This window comes from Mchenga conophoros, linkage group LG15, assembly GCF_057382185.1.
Source record: "Mchenga conophoros isolate Kocher_MC1m ecotype Shallow Benthic linkage group LG15, M_conophoros_male_GT1.1, whole genome shotgun sequence".
Classification (NCBI taxonomy): domain Eukaryota; kingdom Metazoa; phylum Chordata; class Actinopteri; order Cichliformes; family Cichlidae; genus Mchenga; species Mchenga conophoros.
Window position 1 is genome coordinate 30,101,176 of NC_140540.1, and position 19,692 is coordinate 30,120,867.

The following is a 19,692-nucleotide window of genomic DNA, read 5'->3' on the forward strand; positions in this document are numbered from 1 at the left end:
TGCGCAAAAGAAGATGTCACACACAACGCGCTCTGTTTAGACCCAGAGCAACAATATTGTTTGACTGATGGCCCTTAATATAAAGACTTCGGACTTCACGTTTCCCAATTTTTGCTTTAAGTTATTTTGTTATTTACATAATAATGTAGATAACCTAATAATGATCCTTATCGCCGTTTAAGAGAGGAGCGGTGCTTCAAAGGATAGCTGTAGATTTCTGTCAGAATCTGCAGATTATACAGTACAAATAAAATGTTTATGTTGTCTTCCCAACAGTTTCACTGACATCTACACTGGATGGCCAGGAAGCGTTCGCGATGTCTTCTCGGGCGCTTCTCTGGCGCTGATAATTGGCTTCAGTCTTGTGTCGGTGACGTAAAAGGCGGATTTAATGCGACTTGACCGTTCAAACAGCAGTCGCTTTCTAAAACATCGGATATGTATCGGATTCAGTACCACATACGAAAGTGACCCAGATCGGATTTGAAAATATCGGATTTGCGCCGTTCACACTGTCATAGCATGATCGGATATGGGTCGCATAGGATCAAAAAAATCGGATTTGATGCGCTTTCGCCTGCAGTGTGAACGTAGCCTAAGATCTGTTCTGACTAGATAAATAATAATGCCAAAATATATTATTTACTTGCATTTTTTCACTTTTCTTACAAATTGGTCTTCTTATTACTGCAAAACAGGAGACCCAGTACGGTCAAAAACAGATTTCTGACAGTGCCCTATGCTCTGAGCTAAATCTACAAGAACAGAAAGACACCCACAGTGTTGGTACACTACAAAGTGTTGATGTTTGCAACTGTCACAGTTTGCCTAAACAACAAATAATAAAAATATGGATAATACAAAACTAATTCTAAACGTGCTGCCTGTGACAGAAGAGTTATAAAGAGAAACGTTTTAAGGATACATTCCCTGAATACATGTGTGCCTGCACATTCACTCATACACAATGTATTAGTTTAAATCTGTGAATAATTGGGGGTAATCTAACTCAGCTCTGCATGTGCTTCTGAAGTGTAAATGGACTGGTTATTATATAGTGGCTTTCTACTCTACCTACAACATGCTTCATTCACCCAAGCATGTTCTTTTAGGTATTTTGTATGTAGCATTCAAATTCTGATGGGTGTCTTTAGGGCCTGCTATGTTACTGGGATATTTGGCATGAAGTCTGACACAGACAGGGATCAAACCACTAACCTTCCAATTAATAGTTGCTCTATATCCTGAGGTCTGAGCTTGGAAAGGAAAGTGTCTGGACTTCTTTAAGTTTCCTTGAAGCATTTCACCTCTCATCTGAGAAGCTTCTTCAGTTCTAAAAGCAACTGGTGGAGAGTTCCAGATTTTAAGCCCTATGGGAGTGTCCCCAAGAGAGTCATGAACCCCCTGTTGATCCTCCACCTAATCACACGAACCAAGGTGTAAAAGCAGGTGTGGGTCACAATCAGCCAAGGTTTCAGGTGAACCCACTGTGAAACCTAGCCCCACCCTATCATGTGATTTATGGAGGTCAAATGGCCCAGGATGTGACTGGGAGTTAAGGCGTCTGAGAAGGATCTCAAAACTGGATTACCTCCTGAGCTACAGCCACCTGGGAAAATACGTTGGGTAGGTTGAACAGTTGTGGAGCAGGCCGAAGACCAGAGTAGACTGGGAGGCAGACTCTTCAGACACCTACTATGAAACAAGCTCCCAAAGTGGAATAAGTGGACAAACACCCTCCCTACTTTCAAGATTAAACTTCAAACGTTCCTTTTTGATAAAGCTTACAGTTGGGGCTGGGTCAGGAGACCCTGAACTGCTGCTGGGAGTTTCCTATGCATGATGCCCTGACCATTTCTTCTTCATTCATCCTTTCCCTTTCCGAATGCTTGTCTCTCCCCTGACTCCCAACCAGTGAGAGCAGATCACTGTCCCTCCCTGAGCCTCGTTCTGCCAAAGGTTTCTTCCCATTAAAAGGGAGTTTTCCTTCCCACTGTCGCCAAGTGCTTGTGTGCGTGATTGCTGCGGTTTCTTTCTTTACCTTACAATATTAAGCAGCTTTAGAGTTCTGCTCAACCAATTGGTAGAGCACATTTTCAGTCCCTATATCTAACTGAGGCTTTCACTGAAATTGCCATACCTTGTTGAGTCTTTTCTACCAATTGGTTTACATCTGTAATGCCAAAAAAGAATCCACCAGAAGGCACTGTGAATGGAAACTGTTGGCTCTTCTTATACCTCTCCAACCAGGAAGTCAGAAACAAAAAACCATCCAACATATTTTGAGTTTTTTTGATGAAACTAAGATAGGAAGATATAATTTTTTTTTTATATATGATAGTGTTAGAGGACTTACTAAACAGATGTATGTCACTTGACAGCATTAAAAAAGTGAAATTAAATGTTTAAGATTTTTTTTTTAAAAGTGCTCAACCAAACGGTTGATTTGTTCCTTTATGGTGCTACTGCTAACATAACCTAAATGTTACTAAAATTGATTATTTGCCATAAAATCAGGCCACTAGACCCATTTTGTTTATCCATTGCTATTCATAAATCACATCAAGTGTTAGCACAGCAAGAATATGCTGAAATAATTTCCTCAGTAACTCATTTTTGTAACTTTCTGAGTTAATGTTAGTAAATATTGTAAAAATCAAGAATAACACGTGGAAATCACAAATATCACAACTGATTACCTTTTAACCAAATTACAGTAGTTTTAAATTAATATTACTAAATTGTCAAAATTATAATTACTATATGTACTATATGGACGCGAAACAATTATATGGCTAAAAATCACATGGTCCTGTGGCATGATACTCATGATACCATCCATCTTCAACCACAGTGTGTTTGAGGTCATGGTTTCATATATATGAAGCCAACAAGGCTGGCACTCTCCACCAATATATTGCCAACAAACCAGATGAGTGGGGCTTTAAATTGTTCTGCCAAGCAAGTTCATCTGGCATCATCCACGACTTGCTGTGTATCAAAGGGGATCTACATTCTTCAATGCTCCCCTCAGTGAAAAAGAACAGAAGCTACCTCTAGGGGCCAAAGTTGTAAAAAAAACTGTGTGCAAACCCATAAAAGAACCTCAGCTCTTCACAAGTTTCAGCTTGGTCCAGAACTTGCACACCTCCTTGGGTGTCAGGTCCATTGGTACTGTATGACCAAACAGCACCGTGGAGCTCCCCTGATGGCAGACAAAGACCTGATGAAGAAGGGCCATGGAGCCTGTTATTACAGGTCTGATGAAGGTCTGAGTGCAATAAAATGGTTTGACAAGAAATGTGTCAACCTTCTAAACAATGCCTGTGGGTTCATGCCTCTTTCATCAGTCAAACGGTAGAGCAAAGAGTCCAATGCAAAGATCACCATTCCATGCCCATCACTCATCCCTGTATATAATTAGCATATGGGAGAAATGACGCTTTCTGATATGCTATTACACCTGTATAAGGCAAGTTATAAGTTACAAGTTAAGGAGATGGCATATTCCACTGTTCGGCTACATCCTTGACTTGAATACCTGGTCTACAAGAGAGACTGTGCCCTACTGGACCAGTAACCGATGGCTCTCAAAAGGTTTCCACCTGGCTGTGTCTGAACCAAGTTAACAAGCCAGCACCTAGAGTTGGACAACCATGATTCAACTCTCCAAGACTACAGAATAAATGCTACACCCTAACACCCCAACGATCAAAACCACAAGCAGCTGTGCTTGATTTGCACTGTTTTAGGTTTTTATTTTTAAAACAAACATGATTTTGCACAGTAGAATTCAATCACAAGTGGCCTGAATGTGAGTATTTTGTGCTGTTACACATTTTTCACATTTGCAGATTTAAAAAATATGCATTTTGTTGTTTGATAGAATACTTTCTTTTGATGGAATGAAAACAGCAATGTTCACTGGCATGCTACTAGAAATAAACTGTATCCAATGCCCTGGATAGTTTTTGTTATTAATTTAATTATAATTTGGCCCTTTATTTGATTTTTTCAACTGTATTATCTAATGTACTTGTATTTGCATGACATTTCATACTTTTACCATTAAGTGACATCTCAACCATTTGGTAGAGATTAACATTTTAAAAACTACAGGGTCTATTGAAAAAAAATTATTGATTGTGGTTATTACTCACACAAATCAATAAGAAATGCAAGCAAAAATGTTTCCATTGTTTATTTTCTTGGTGTGGATCTCAAAGGGTTAAGGCAACTGCTGTTGTGAATTTGGGCTATATAAAAAGAACTGATTTTAACTGAGTTTACACACAGAAAAGTTTGAATTATTAGCATTGGTATTTCCAAATATAGCATTACAGTAAGGATGAGGATGTTTTCAGAGAGAACTAAAATCATGTAGGAGAACAGTTTCTGTGTAGATATATGTTTTCTCAGTGTCTTCTGTCTCACAAACAGGAATGATTGGATTAAATGCTGGGACTCTTTTGCCAACTGCCATAATACTGTGCTGTATTTACAGAATTGATATCATGCGATGACAACAGGACAGTCAGGTATTTTGAACATCCTTTGCTGTGACAGTTAGTGACACAACTGGTGCCTCAGCCATGTGTATGAGGCAGCTGCTGCACATGGAAGTAGGTCAGGACAGTAATTCCTTATGAGAGGAGAAAGCAGAAAAACTGCCAAACATGTCACTCTCTGTTACACAGCAATGAAAAGACTAAGGACTGAGGGTAGAGAGGAGAAGGGAGGGGGACAGAAACAGAGAAGGAGAAAAAAGAGAGAAACAGAAGGGAAATGGAGAAGATGGGAGAAAACAATGATGGAGCAGAAGGCAAGAGGCAAGAGAGCAAGCCAGTGAGGGAGTGGGAGGAGAATGCGAGGATCAGAGTGAGAGGAAAGAGAATATGACTGTACGAGAAGAAACCATTGCAGAAGAGTGATAGGTTAAGAAAGCGAGAATAAATAGAGCGGTGGGGGAGAGCACGGGCCAATGCTGAGCCGTGCAGCACGACATTAGGATTAATCGAGACTGTGGAAAAGAGGAAGCAGATGGACAGCTGTGCTGACTGGACTGATTCCTTTGTCAGAGAAAGAAGAAGATGAAAGATCTTTTTCAAACCTGGCCAGCACGCACACGCACACACACCACAGTAGGCGAGCCATCTGGAATAGTGTCATTAGCCAATCACAGAGATAGAGACGGAGACAAAGCAGATAGGAGGAGAAGCAGAGAGGTGAGAAGGGAAAGAGCAGTACTGTGTGTGTCTGAGTGGGTGTGTAATACAAGGGCACAGAGGCAGCTTATACAGCAAACAAAGATATAACCAGTGAGAGAAGTTAGTTCAAGCTGATTTTTCCAACTCATAAGCCAATAATGATTTGAGTTTTTAATTATGGGTTATGGGTTTTTTGGGGGGGGGTTTTGGCATATCCAGAGCTTTTGCTAGAAAAGTCCAGTGGTCTGAGATCTGTTATAGTGGAAATACAAGTGTTATCAATAACATTTACAATTACTTTGTTCTATTCAGATATTCCAATAATTCAATGAGAGCTTGATCCATGAACAAACCCTGAGGTACCCCTGAGCAAGGTACCGTCCCTACACGCTGCTTCCCGGGCAACCAATGGCTGCCCACTGCTTCACTGAGTGAATGAGTTAAATGCAGAGAGGAATTTCCCCACGGGGATCAATAAAGTATAAAGTATACATTAAAGACACAGAAACAGAAGCACAAATGCACATAGTGTGTGAGTATGTATGAGTTTTTGGACTGCAATGGACTGTGGACTGTGATGGTCACTATATTTGGTTGAGAAGGAGCCATGCTAAGTTATCAACTAATGCTAACAAGTGTGGTTAGCAAGCTGCAGCCATAAAATGTATAATACACAGACATACGTCTCTGATCATTACTATTAAATAATAAAATACAAGAATTCACTCCCTGGAGGGCAAACTTCTTGGATGCTCTGTAAAACACAGCAGGCCATGTTATCTGTGAGACACTTCTACTAAAATGTTCCAAAAAGACCAGGAGTACAAACAAACCATTAAACAGCAGTCGAGATATTTCACAACCAGAACGTAATGGCATAGTAGCTCATGCCAGCTCAAACTAACACATAAACTAATAAGAAATCCACAAATGTGTCCGTTACCCTAAGAAAATGTGGGGGAAGACCCATTAGGTCAGACCTTCCCAAAGTGTGGGGCCCACCCCCTAGGGGGGGCGCAGAGCCATTGCAGGGGGGCACGGCATGAAAAGGGAAAAAAAAACAAAAAAAACAAAGCTTGGACACTGCTAGCACGGGCTCCCACACAAACGCAAAGCAGGAGATGAAGCATTGCTGAATATGTTTCCAAACCAACTTCATTCTAAGCCAAAGACTAGAAAATATGGTGAAGCATATCTGCCCTTTGGCTTCACCTGCACAAGTGCCAAGGTAGGTCTCCCCGGCAGAATTGGTTTTCCCTTCGTCAGGAGCACGCACTGGGCTCTCCAAATCAGGGACAAACAGTATCCTACATTCTTGATTTTTAGTTCACAAACACTTCTTGTAATAACTAACTACTCCTGACATTTTAGAGATGTTAGCTCTTTATACAGTAAAGTTACAGCAGGATAAAAAAAATAATATCAGGCTGTTCCTGCCACAATTTGTTCCCCCTGTCTAAATGCCGGTATGGGAAACAGTATGTTTATGTTTTTAAACCCATTTTGCACAGAGAGGCATTTTTTTAAAAAGGTATTGATAGTAATGTTGAATATTATTACACAGGAAAAAAAAACAATTACATGCAAAATAATTACACTGTGATGCCTCTGCCTTTCTAAATGGAGGGACAGTAATTGCATGTGTATGTGTAAAAGCGTGTAAAACCTGACGATAGAGACAAAATACTGTTAATCTGACTATCTGCTATTCTGCAATTCATCTCATGTAAACAATAACGTGGCGCACAGCGTGACTTGAAAGAAGGCACACTGTTAGCCTTTGCAGTAATTTCCATAGCTTAGTACTGCAAAATCAACAGTAAAAAACTCTAAAGGATGTTAGCAGTTTAGTACTGTAATTTGCATGTAATTGTGGGAAAATTCCATGCGATTACATTATTTTTACGGTAACTCACCGTACTCATGGAAACAGCTGTAAAATACAGCAAATGTAACAATTGGTGATGTTACTGAGATTATACTATTACACCATCCAGATTTCTGTTGTTTTCTACTGTAGATCTAAGAGTAATTACTTAAATCCTCATTCAGAGTGTATTACTATAAAATGTGATTCACTGTGAAAGTAGTATAACATATAAACTACAATATACAGCATCATTTTTAACTTAAGGAGTAAGTTGCAGCCACACTAAAATTTAATTCCTTGAACTGAATGGAACCTCATATATTAATAAATGTATTTGTTTAGTCAAACAATGTGAAACATTAGTAACACTATTAGTTAATAGTATACTTGTACGGTTAGTATTGTGATAGTCGAGTATATTTTAATTATACTCTTGTAGACATTATGACATTATGCTAGTACAATTATGGTGAACAAAAAGTACATCTAAAAGTTAATTTCAAGAATACTGTTATGTACTAAAATGGGGGCCAATATAGTCCCAAGAAGCATTATTAGTATACGTACTAGGTAAGGTATACTTGGGAAATATAATTGAAGTATACTTATTTTTTGTATGGCCAGTAGGGCTGGGCGATATATCGAGTTTTTTAAAAATATCGATATATTTTTATACGAGATATAAGATGTGACAATATCTTTTATATCGATATAGTCTATGTTACGTTATAATTGTGGAGCCACAAGTTTGCCTCTCTTTCGTCCGCTTTTGTCTTTACACAACGTTACTCGGCCTCGCCTCTCCTTCACTGAACACAGCTCCCCCTCCTCCCCCATTGCTTCACCTGCAGGCAGCAACAAGATGGACACGGCAAATCTCCCTTAACGTGTTACTGCGCATCGCCCCGTGCGTGGGGCTGGACGGCGTCAACGTGTTAACGAGCTAACCACGCTAATGAGCTAACCACGCTAACGCCATGCACGGCCTGAAATCCTTTCATTTTCTCAAAAATCGACAGCGCGCCCTATGTATGAATCTGGTTGTGCTTGATGACCGCGAACCGATTTTATGTGGAACACGGCGCTCAGCAATCTGTCAAAAGATGTTTTAGTACGACTTTGCTAAGCTACGGAGCTGCACCGGCTTGATGGATTGTTGGAGCATTACGGGTACCGAGGAGCCTTGCGGACAGTGTTGCCAACTCCTCAGTAAGGAAAATCGCTATTGGTTGTCCTAAAAGTCGCTAGAAGTCGCTAAATGACGTCATCGCTTAATTTGCATAATTGGTTGCATAATTGGTCATGCTAATCTAATTGTAACCTATGTTGTTGGAGAGAGAAATAACATTGTGGAAGAGACATAAAGTGAGTAAAAAACGTCCTAAATGCATTTAGAGTTTATTTAGAACTACAAATTAAATTTCTTTTAGCAATTATTGTTTTTTTAATCTCACAATTCCAACCCTGCTCCTTTACCCGGGCTTGGACCGGCAAAAGTGACCCGAAATAGGCACTCTGGTGGAGTTACTTTGTGTGTGTGTGTTTATAAGTAGTTTTAAACCTTGTGATCCACAAAACAGCATAAGAGTAAAAGAAGAACTGACTGCGTTACAGCACCCGCTGCTTGTTGAGAGTAAAAGCAATACGCGCTTTCACGTCTTTTTTTAGCGCTAAGGGGTCTGAAAACTCGCTAAATATAGCAACAAAGTCGCTAAGTTGGCAACACTGCTCGCGGAGTGATACGTACTGTGCTTCAACGTAATATTACCGTATTGTGTGACAGGTGCGATAGCCGACACCACACCTTCACCTGATGTACAATGTGACGTATGACGCACACGTCGGGTATTCACTTTCTAAACAACAATGGGGATAGAAAATATTGCTCGAGGTGGTTAATGCTCCTTTCGCTGGTTGCCAACCACCATTAAATAAGAAACAAGAAGAAAATATTGATCTGCTTCTTCTAGTTTTACACGTTTAAGACGCAATTCAGACTCAAACAAAGCTGCAAAGCAGGAGAACAACATGACCATCAACTATTCTGTGCCACAGATCCAGTTCACTGCAGCACAGAGTGATGATGAGACCGTTAACATGTGCAACTTAGAAGTGGTCAGAGGTAACTGGATGTTCAATCGGATTAAATGCAAGGTTGAATGGATTATATCTGAAGATCATATGCTATTCGTGATAACTCTGCTAGACTCCAAATTGCTCATCCATGCAGGAGTATCTCAAAATTAAATGAAACCACTTAACACTTTTTCCCTAAAAAGGACTGACATGGGACACATTAAAGTTGGATCGGAACCAGTTAATCAGTCTGAAGGTAAGTGTGTTTTTCACTCATTCGAGAGAAGTCCGAAATGCGTTCTTATTACTGTTTGTTTTGACTTTTAAGCTACCCTACCAGGATATTTTCATTCAAATGCTAAGACAAAATGTCAATAGCTATGAATGTGGAGACTCAAAAGACTAGTTAGGTAATAGTTGCCGATGGATTTATGAGACTTGATAGAAACTTGGACGTTTGCAACAGGTGAATCGGTGAACTACCGAGGTTGCGCCCAAATGCTTAAAGCTGTTAGCTGGTCAGTGTTTTCAGGTGTGCTTGTACTACCTGTACGGTGCGGAGTGCTGACTAAGTCATGTTAAACCCATTAAAGCGTCGAGCTCAAATATCTTTTCATTTTTGTGCACTGTTCTCTTGTAGGAACACATTTTCTGTTTATTGAAGCCTTTTGTGAATAATTTTGATCATGTAAAAACTGGGAATTGGTCCCTATTGACAATACTCTTATTTTTTTGCATTGCATATGTCATTCAGGAAAGGTAATTGGTCACTTGTGGCGGACCACCAGGTGGCTCCACTCACACCCAAGTTGAAGGGAAGTGTTGGGGTGGAGATTTTGGCGCTCAATATATGTGAAGTTCTGAGAGAGTTAATAAAGTTGGAGTGAGACACTGAGACCTCTCCTGTCGTTATTACATTACCTCCACACACTGAACTTTTTCCAACTATGTGTATTTCTAAATTTTGTGGCTTCAGTGCACGCAAATTTATATTGTTCAGTTTGCATGTTAAAAGCTTGCCAAGCACCCCAAGGCTGATTATGCTTGGTAAGAAGTCATTTATGAAATAGAGCTGATTAGACCATATTAAAATTTCTGTTTGGCACAGGAGCTTTTCGTGGACACAGGTATCCAGTCTCTGTTTTGTTAGCTCAAATTTCTGTAATTTCCTTTATAAACCAAGGTTGTTGGACATGTGTCTCAGTGAATCCAGCAAAGTAACAATATCAAATTTCACATTACATATTATTGATCAACATAGTAGTCTAGCTACACCAACAGCAAAAATACTGAAGTCAATACTGTAAAGTTTAACAGCAGCACAAACTATAAACTCCAAAATAACCATACAGTTGATTCATCTCCGGTAATTTAATTGGTCTGACTCTTTGCTAGGTGTGTTTAATGTAATTCCCAATTATGTACAATTATAATATGTTAAAACGGACTTATGTACATAAGGCCATTAATAATTAACTGTACATAGCTATTTGCTTTATGACTATCTAGACAGTGTGAAGAAGTGAAGTATTGAAATTATTTTATGTTGCATAATGACAACATGTTGCCCCTATAACATTTAAGGACAAAGTTCAATGACCGCCACCTGCTGGATGGTGAGTGCAGAGGGGCGTGTAATTGTTGAGCTGGACAAAGAGAACATCTTTGCTGATGCAATGTCAGTCTTCTTTGGTTCATTCTATGTATTGAACCTGGAATACCAGGAGTCAGCGTGTGCAAGGTTTTTTGTAAGGATAAACCCTGAAGAGGGAACAAAATGTACCTCCAAGGTTGGGATGAGCAGAAAGACTGCACTCAGAAAAATAAACGTGCCAACTGGAACCAAAAGTGGTTCTTTAGACTGATGCCATAGAGGAACCTTTTTTGGTGCCACAAAGAACCTTTCAAACAATGGTTCTTTGAAGAACCATTTCTTTCAGTGGTTCATTGAAGAACCTTTAAAGGTGTCCCAAAGAACCATCAAGAAATGGTTCTTTGGGACACCTTTAATGGTTTTTCAAAGAACCTTTTTAAAAATGGTTCTTAAAGAACCATTTTTAAAAAGATCCTTCAAATGGTTCTTTAAAAAAACCATTTTAAATCTTTCAAAATAAAATGTATCACAAATTGAATTTGAGTAGGGTAAAATAAATACGAGCACAGCATAGACATATATTAATGGTTTATTGTCATTTTGTAGTTACCAAAAGACAAAAAGGCATTTTAACACTCAGCACAACATCACTACTAATACATGTCACATATTAGTGTTTTAAACAGTAATAATTAAACATTTTTACTATACTATAAATAAATATATATAAATACTGTATCTATAGATAACACAATTAATACATGTATTGTTTAATTAATAAAACATCAGAAAGTGATAAAACACATTAGAAATAGCAATAGCTTCATAACAGACCAATAAATCAACACATTTTCATCAGCAGATGCTTGCATGTTCAATAAAAATATTTCAACAAGTTTATGATTAAAATGATCAATGAACTTCAGCCTTACGCCATGTAATGTACGTTTCATGTTGTACTCATGGTCCTTTGTTAGTCCAGTTTAGGATAATGTCTCTGACGTATGTATCATATCAAATATATGTCATATCAAAACAAGCCCACACCTGCAGTTGTTTCAGTTTTTCACTGGTGTTTCCTGTCAGCTGGTCAACCTCACTCAGGCGGACATCCATATCAGCCAACCAAATGACAAGTTCCTCCCTTTGTGCTTCAAATCCCTCCCACTCTGAGACAAGGAGCTGAAAGAGAGAGAAAAGAGTCAATTATAAAGAAGAGAGAAAAGTGAAACCCTCCTCAGAAGGTCTGACTCGCATACCTGCAGTTGACCTGTGATGGACCAGTTGGATGTTCACGTCATCCCTCGCCAATGCCAACAGCCGAGTCTGCAGGGTGCCCTGGAAGAGCTGAGTTAATGTTCGACTCCTCCTGGTCAGGCTCTCCAGCTGGATGAGCCGAGGTCTCCCCTCTTGCCGCTGCCTCTGAACACAGAAACACAAATTGCATCTGAAGCAGGAGGTGCAGATTTTTTGTGTTATTCTTTTCTAAATCCAGGCTAGATCACGTGGAGGTATTTGGAAAACTTTTTTGGCCAGTGGACGACTGTTGTCTTGCAGAAAGTCAAATCAAACATATGCGATACACAATCAATTCAGAAGAACACATTATAAAAAACAAGTCCAGTTCTTGCCTGATTTCAAATGAATTCTGCATCAAAACAGGGTAAAACGAGTGTTTGCAGCAAATATGAGCACAAAGCCTCACTTTGTACAAGCCTGCTATTAAAGTTCTCCTCTATGCAGACGACTTTCCTGTTTTCAAGGCACAACTTGGATCTGCTGTACGAATCTTATGGATACACACTAAATGAAACAATAGCGTGCATGACTCCAGATTCTGATCCCTCATCCTAATATGGTCCCAACATAGCAACAGCAATAAAGCAAATGTTGAGGCTTCAAAATACAAAGTCCATAAACCAATGGCTGACATGGGTTTTATCATAAGGGTGATAAATATACAGATTTCAGTCTGTCTTAGAGATTTGATGTTCATTTAACTGCAGATGCACTACACGTACCTGCTCCATGGTTTTTCACAACATTTTGCACATCACTATTTAATACAGGAAATAGGTGAACTAAAACAAGTCATCTTTCTTTGTGAGAGGACCATGTTAATGAAACAAACCTCAATGACATCAAAGGGATCTCTAAAGATGCTCCTGCTGCTTCTCTTCTTCCTCATCCTAAGCTTCCTTCTCCTTGTCCTCGCCTTCCATCCAATTGTAATTCAACCTAATTGTGTTTCTCCCCCTCCTCTTCCTCATTTTGTTGGAGCTGTGAACACAATGTGAATCTGGATTAATTTGTGCAAACAAGAAAAATCTACAGCTTTTTGGTCAGAGGTGCTCTTGTGATTTAAGCCGGGTAGAGTAGATTTATGTGTTGATGCTACCTGCTTCAGCTCTGGCTGCTGAGTGATATTTACACCCTGGCTGGATTACAAACTTTAACCATGTGCTGAACTTTGGCCCGGCGTTGATACCTCTTGTTAGTATAACGACCTCTTCTTAGCTTGTATGTATGATGTATGATGGTGGATAAATGAAATATACAAAGAAAATTTAACTATATTACAAAAGAACATCTATCTTGGAAACATCAAATGACCGGAGCATAACTTGTCAACTAGTCCAAAAATAAGTTATGCAGGAACAGTCAAAGACACACCTTCTCATGTCACATTTCTATTCATTTCTATATTAGACAATAAAGAGTTATCTAATCTAATTATTCATTCAAAACACTTATGCATAGCTGTATTTTATACAGCTCATACAGAATTCAAAGTACAGGTTCATGTGAGTATTTAATGTACGGCTCAGATCTACAGAATTTCAGAGTTTCTAGAGCAGACACAGAGCTCACATCACAACAGGCTTCAGGCGCCATTTTAGTGACTTTAACAATATATTACATTTTAATTTCGGTCTAGCTGACATTAGGTTATGTACGCAGCACGCAATTGAACCACATATTTTAGAACCTTTCGCTTCACATGGGACCACTGTGAAGCGAAAGGTTGTTCACATTAACCCTCATGTCACAACTTTCCTCCAGTGGCTTACTGAATTTGAGTGGAGAACTTCAAATTAGGTAACTGTTTTTGCCATTTTTAGTGAATTTCTTGTATAATTTAAGTGACCAATGTGTTGTTACCCATGTCTCCACAGATGATCCATGGCTCATGCTTTCTGGACATTTACACAAGACGAGCAACAACGAAGACAAGCTCTCTTGCCATCTTGCAAGACGCTGTCTCTGTCCAATAGGTTTTTTGAGTGCAACAGTTTTGATTTTTTTCCCTTCTTTTACCCGTTTGTTAAAAATTATTTCAGCTACTTACACTTTAATTGTCACATGTATTGGCTCACCCTACAAATCAATGAACTCAGTTCACAAAGCAAGATCAGGGTTCAGTGCAGGTCAGTCAAGTTCCTTCACACCACACACGCTCATCCATGTCCTTGTGGACCCTGTTTTGTGCATTGATTTGGTGGTGTGAGCCAGTATTTTGGACAAAGTGTATATAAAGGCAGAAGTGTGGGGCTTGATATTGTATTCATTACAATTCAATTTATTTGTATGGTGCCAACGAAATGAATGCCAAGGCACTTCACATTGTAGGTTTAAGACCCTACAAAATATAACTAAGAAAACCCAACACTTGAGCATGTTGTCTGCCATGATATGGATATGACATAATATCATTATTGTTTGTACAACCATATGAGAAAATAATGGATTACATGGTTTAGTAAAAACAAGTGCTTCCTCAATGAAAATATGTTTTCAGTTCTTTTCAGTTTTTGATTTTGGAAATGTGTATTTCAGCAGGGAAAAATCAGAATTGAAATAAAGTGGTGTAAAGCACATGAATTATATTTTGTGTGTGTGTCTATCTACCTATCCATCCATCCATGCATCCATCTAGCCATCCAATTTTTTTGGAACCCTCCAGTCTCTTACAGTATGTTACTGTTAATTGAAATTACAGTAAATTACGACCTGTTAAACAGTAAATGACCGCCTGTTGCACTGAAAAAAAGGGACTGGCCATCTCTTGGATTTATGTAAGCATCTTGCATGTATTTAACACAATTGCCTCATGTTTTAAAGATAAATGTAACTATATAGTGTAAAAACTACATGATATGCAGAAAGGGTGTATTAAATTGTTCATATCATGTTCAGGTGAAGTAAGTCAATAAGATAACAACGTTAAATCTCGTGAAACCACGCGTGATTTCATCTCGCGGGCTTTGGATCGTGGTTTAAAAAATGCATCCATCTCAGTCAAGTCAAGCCAACTCTACGTTTTTTGGTATGTCTTGATTTTTTGAATTAATGTTTACCATATTTCAGCCAAATGTAGTTAAACGTCTAAAGTGCCGCCATGTAACATGCTAAAAAAGAGCCGTTAGCTTATTTGCTGTTTTATCTGTTGTCAAAGAATTGGCGCTTTTTCATTTGAATTTGTTTTTGGCACAAGAGCCGTAATATCACATTAAACCTAATTGCGAGGCACTCATAACATAATTTGGTTTTCTGTGTGAATAGATTTGTCAACTGACTCTTCAGTTGCATTGTGTATTTACTGCACCGTGGTGTTAGTGAGATTTTGGACATTGAACAGCTTTAGCTAATATCATCAGCGGTATTATGCTAGCTTACATCCCTACCCCTCCTGCCCTCACCTGCTGTCCTTTTGTTTTTGTTTTTGTTTTTGTTGATGCACATTGAGAGACCACATCTATTCTGCATTTCACCAGGAGTCAGCTGATGGATTGTGGGTTCAAGGTGTTATGGTAAGAAAGTATATTCTATTTTCGCTTAAGGTTTCTGTAACTTAATTATAATAGGTTTTTTATAATTATTAGGTGCATGCATACTCAAATAGACCACCCTATTAATACAACTGAGAAATCCAAAATCTGCCATAGGTTTAACTTATACCTGTATGTATTGTCAGAAAGGTGATTACTGGACTCACATTAATGCACACTTGAACTAAAATGAGGTTGTAACTTGTGGGTTCTTGGGTTGCAAATCAGAAATAAACATCTTTGGATTTTTTTAATCCCATAAGATCTGGAAACACAGTTTTTATTCAACAAAACATTACTGATTATTAACCAAGCACAGTGCCTGCTGTTATTTCAAAATAATTTTATGTCATTTCAGATGAAATGCAGCATTCCAGTGCATCCCAACCATGCCTTTACAGTCAAGGTTTCTGACGGAGCTGAGTTTCTCTCTGACAGTCTGCTGAAAGTGTTTGCAAAGTGATCGGGGGAACAGGGCACAAAGCTAAAGGATGTAGCTGCCATAATGACAGTAAGAACTTTAAAATTCTTTAACTACAAAGTGTATATGTATTGCATTAGGTCAGTAAAAGATTTTTATGCTGCATCCATTGAAACAGTCAACTATTACCTGTGAGTACTGATTCCACCGAAAGGATGCCATAATTTTCGTCATGCATTTACTGGCCCACTGAGAAAAATTGATCTTTTTAAAAAAATAAATGTTCTGGAAACTATATATCCATAAAGTTGATGTCAAACAGGAACTTTTGATATTGCTTTGTAGATGCTGGTGTTGCATGTTGACTGGTTTAAGTTTTTGTCTGGGATCATTTTCTTCTGTGCTACTGAAAAGTTCACAAATCTCTGTTTTCTTTGTTATAATACTTTAGGATGACATTAATGCTCGAAGGGAGTCCCTCATCAAAGTGCTCCGCATCTGTGTGAAAGACAATTGCAACATCTTGGTGCAGGAGTTCATGGTGAGTGTTTTATGAGTAGATTGTGGCTTTGCAACATTTAAAAATGCATTCAGTTATCCACTTGATCCTCATTGGACTGGTTAGGACCAGTAGTCCTCTTTAATAATTTGAAGTTCACATGAGGCCTGGTAGTGAACTCGGCCACCGGCCCTTGAGGCCCCACCCCTGTATTAGGGGTCACATCAGTGTGAAAAAACGTTAAATTTGTCATTCTAGTGAACAAAGGAAAATCCCACCAATATTTACATTAGCTTTTGTTTGAAAAAAAAAAAAGACCAACAGCTAACCAAATTGTGGGGCTGAAAGTCTAAATTCTAACATCTTCTGAGTGACAAAACCTGGATTTCTGATGGGCCGGTGTCTTTCTAACAAAAACTAATGTAAAATTGTGTTTTTCACCCTCTCTTAGAAACTCTGTTAGACCATGAATGGCAGCATGGCAGGCCACTCTTTGGCTATAGCTATTTACTATGTTGCTTGCATTGGTTTAAATTACTCTAACATTAGAACTGGTAGATTCAAAAGAGATGAGTTTAAAAGGGAATCTTAAAAAAATGTTTTGTGTTTAACCAGGACTTGACTGAGGCCACTGCACAGATTGAGAAAACCACAATGAACATCTGTCTCCAGAGGATGCACCAGGCAATGACTTTTCTGATGTTGGCATCATCATCGAGGGTATAGTAGTTCTTCAAGATCTGGATAACGTGACCTTTGCAGTAGCCATGCTGTTTGGACCTTTTTTATTCCTTCAACATGAGTTACCCATCACAACTCTGCTACACTTTTGAGGTGATTCAAAGGGTGGTAATGGAGTTGGAAGCAACTCAGCTCTCAAGAAAAGTTCACAACTAAGACAAAACTGCTCCTGCAACGAAAGCTCACTGTTATGCATGTGAGGTGACCAGCTCTAGGTGAGAAGACATTTAAATCTCACACTTGTTCTGCTGCATTTTTGAAGCTCAATTCCAGGAACAGATCGCAGGGTTCATTTTTATATACACTGCAACTGCCATGAGGACGAGCCGTTTTTTTGTTGTTGTTGTTTGTTTTTCCTTTTGCTCTGTACAAGTTCTCTGTTTGGCAGCATTTTTAAATTTCTCTTTGTATTTTTTCTTTCTTTTACTAGTGAAGAGATGTAGCATGAACAGTTATGCAGTCTAAATATCCCATATGGGCCGTGTGAAATGGTATTTTCAGTTTCATTCAGTTGAAGTAAGGAACGTTGAATATTTCTAAGTGTGCTGTTTTGAACCAAGATGTCACAGTATGATCAGTGCTGTAATTTTTGACAGTCACTGTATCAATGTTATTTTTGCATCTCTTGAATAAAGGTTTTGACCTGCAAGTGCTAATTTCTTTAGTTATTGGGGTAAAATGGGTAATGTTAATAGGAAGGTGTTTGCCAATTCAGTAACCTAATTTAATGTTAATGGAAACTAACATTACCTCAAATTGTTTAGTTATAATTGTTGTTTAACTGAATCTTGACGTCAGAGGCCTTAAATAGAATGTTTTGATTTGTTCTTTCCCAACATTTTTCAAAAGAAAGAGTCTAATTTCTTTGCTGTGATTGATTCCAGAGAACACGGAAGAACTGACATTATTTAACTGTTGATTTATGTAGATTCAGTAGTGGAGTAATGTCAGTTTAATTCTTTACCTACTGTCAATGCAGTGAAATTAGACATTTTGTTTTGAAAGGTTACTGGTGGATGCCAGCAACCATCTTGGAAGAGGACAATATAATCTGTTATAAGGCCTCCATTTGAAAATTGTGTATTTGATACTAGAATATAATAGCAAAATGTAATTTGAAGATAACATGTAGTATTTAAGTGACCAAGTAGTATTGGGTAAAAGTTATTGAATGGTGTTGGGATAAAGTGAGAAAATTGTGAAGGATTAAAATATTTCAAGAGCTCAAATTACTTCATCAAAACATGTTTAAGTCACATTTTATCAACACAAACTGCACAGGTTTATTGAACATGAATAAATTGTGTTAATTTAACTCAATTGTTTAAGTTGCTGCCAAAGCAAAACATCTGTGTGCAACAAATGTCCACCATTGAATTAAGTAAATCCAACAACATATTTTTTTCAGTGTGGGACACGGTATCCTCTAGCAGAGATGAATATTTTTGGTACTGATGATGCGTGATAACGGTAAGTTACTGGTTAATATATTGCAGTTTATTACCTTGCAGCGGGCTTACAGTGACATATCGTGAATAAACGGTAGTATACCAATTTCTTAATCACAGTATGATGTTACTTTGTTGACGTAATTTATGACATAACGGTATCTCACTGGCGTCACTGTCGCCAGTGAGATACCGTAAAAAAGGCTACAGTGCGTTACCATAATTTGTCCAAGAGTATTATACCATACCAGCAAAAAACGGTATCATCCTGCAGAACGGTAAGCTACCGTAAGAGCTGGCAACAGTGACGCCAGTATGTTACCGTAAAGTGGCGATGAAAAGTCTAACAGTGCACATAGCTTTAACATTGCATGAACATTGCATGAAGAACTCTGTATTCCTTGTCCACACATAAACGCAAAGAAGGTTTAAAAAATCTCCGTTTTCAGTGATTCGAAACGCCGTTTACGTGTGGACGAAACAGCTGCATTTTCAAAAATACCCGTGTAGGTGCGGACGCAGCGTAAAAGAGTTAGTCGTTTATTTTATTACTACCTGCAGATTACTTGTATTTGCTTAATTGTTTACTAAATGTTTGAGGTGTGAAATAAACCGCAATGGAGCAAAATATGGGTGTGTGTGGTTGGAGGATGTGTTAGTGCGTGCGTGTGTGCGCGCGAGGGGGGCGCGAACATTTTTCCTGTAAAACAAAGGGGGGCCTAGCGAAAAAGGTTTGGGAACCACTGCATTAGGTGTACACTCTAGGAGGAAAAGTGATTCTTGTGAATTGTGGAAGGCCAAATGTGTCGCCACGGCGTGAGCTCACCGGACCTTGAGCTAAAAATAAAATCTTTTACATTCAGATATTAGGCTTCATTAGGTTGATGACTAATAATACTGCAAGGGTGCTAGATACAGTAGCTATCCATATAGTATTTGTCAAGATGATTAAGTGTGGAAAACGTGATGGCCCAATTACTGCTAAAAATAATCAACATACATCAGCC

At 38.6% G+C, this 19,692-nt stretch overlaps 2 long non-coding RNA genes across 2 annotated transcripts; one reads left to right on the forward strand and one right to left on the reverse strand.

Annotated features, from left to right (window-relative positions):
* Positions 1-12,027: 12,027 nt before the first annotated feature.
* LOC146558615 (uncharacterized) lies at positions 12,028-13,267 on the reverse strand. Its single transcript, XR_014888755.1, has 3 exons — positions 13,146-13,267; positions 12,879-13,027; positions 12,028-12,169 (listed from the first exon to the last, which is right to left on the reverse strand). It is a non-coding gene; the product is annotated as an uncharacterized LOC146558615 (long non-coding RNA).
* Positions 13,268-14,775: 1,508 nt separating this feature from the next.
* On the forward strand, positions 14,776-17,886 carry LOC146558616 (uncharacterized). The gene is made up of 4 exons (XR_014888720.1): positions 14,776-15,558; positions 15,935-16,087; positions 16,449-16,538; positions 17,112-17,886. It is a non-coding gene; the product is annotated as an uncharacterized LOC146558616 (long non-coding RNA).
* Positions 17,887-19,692: the final 1,806 nt, after the last annotated feature.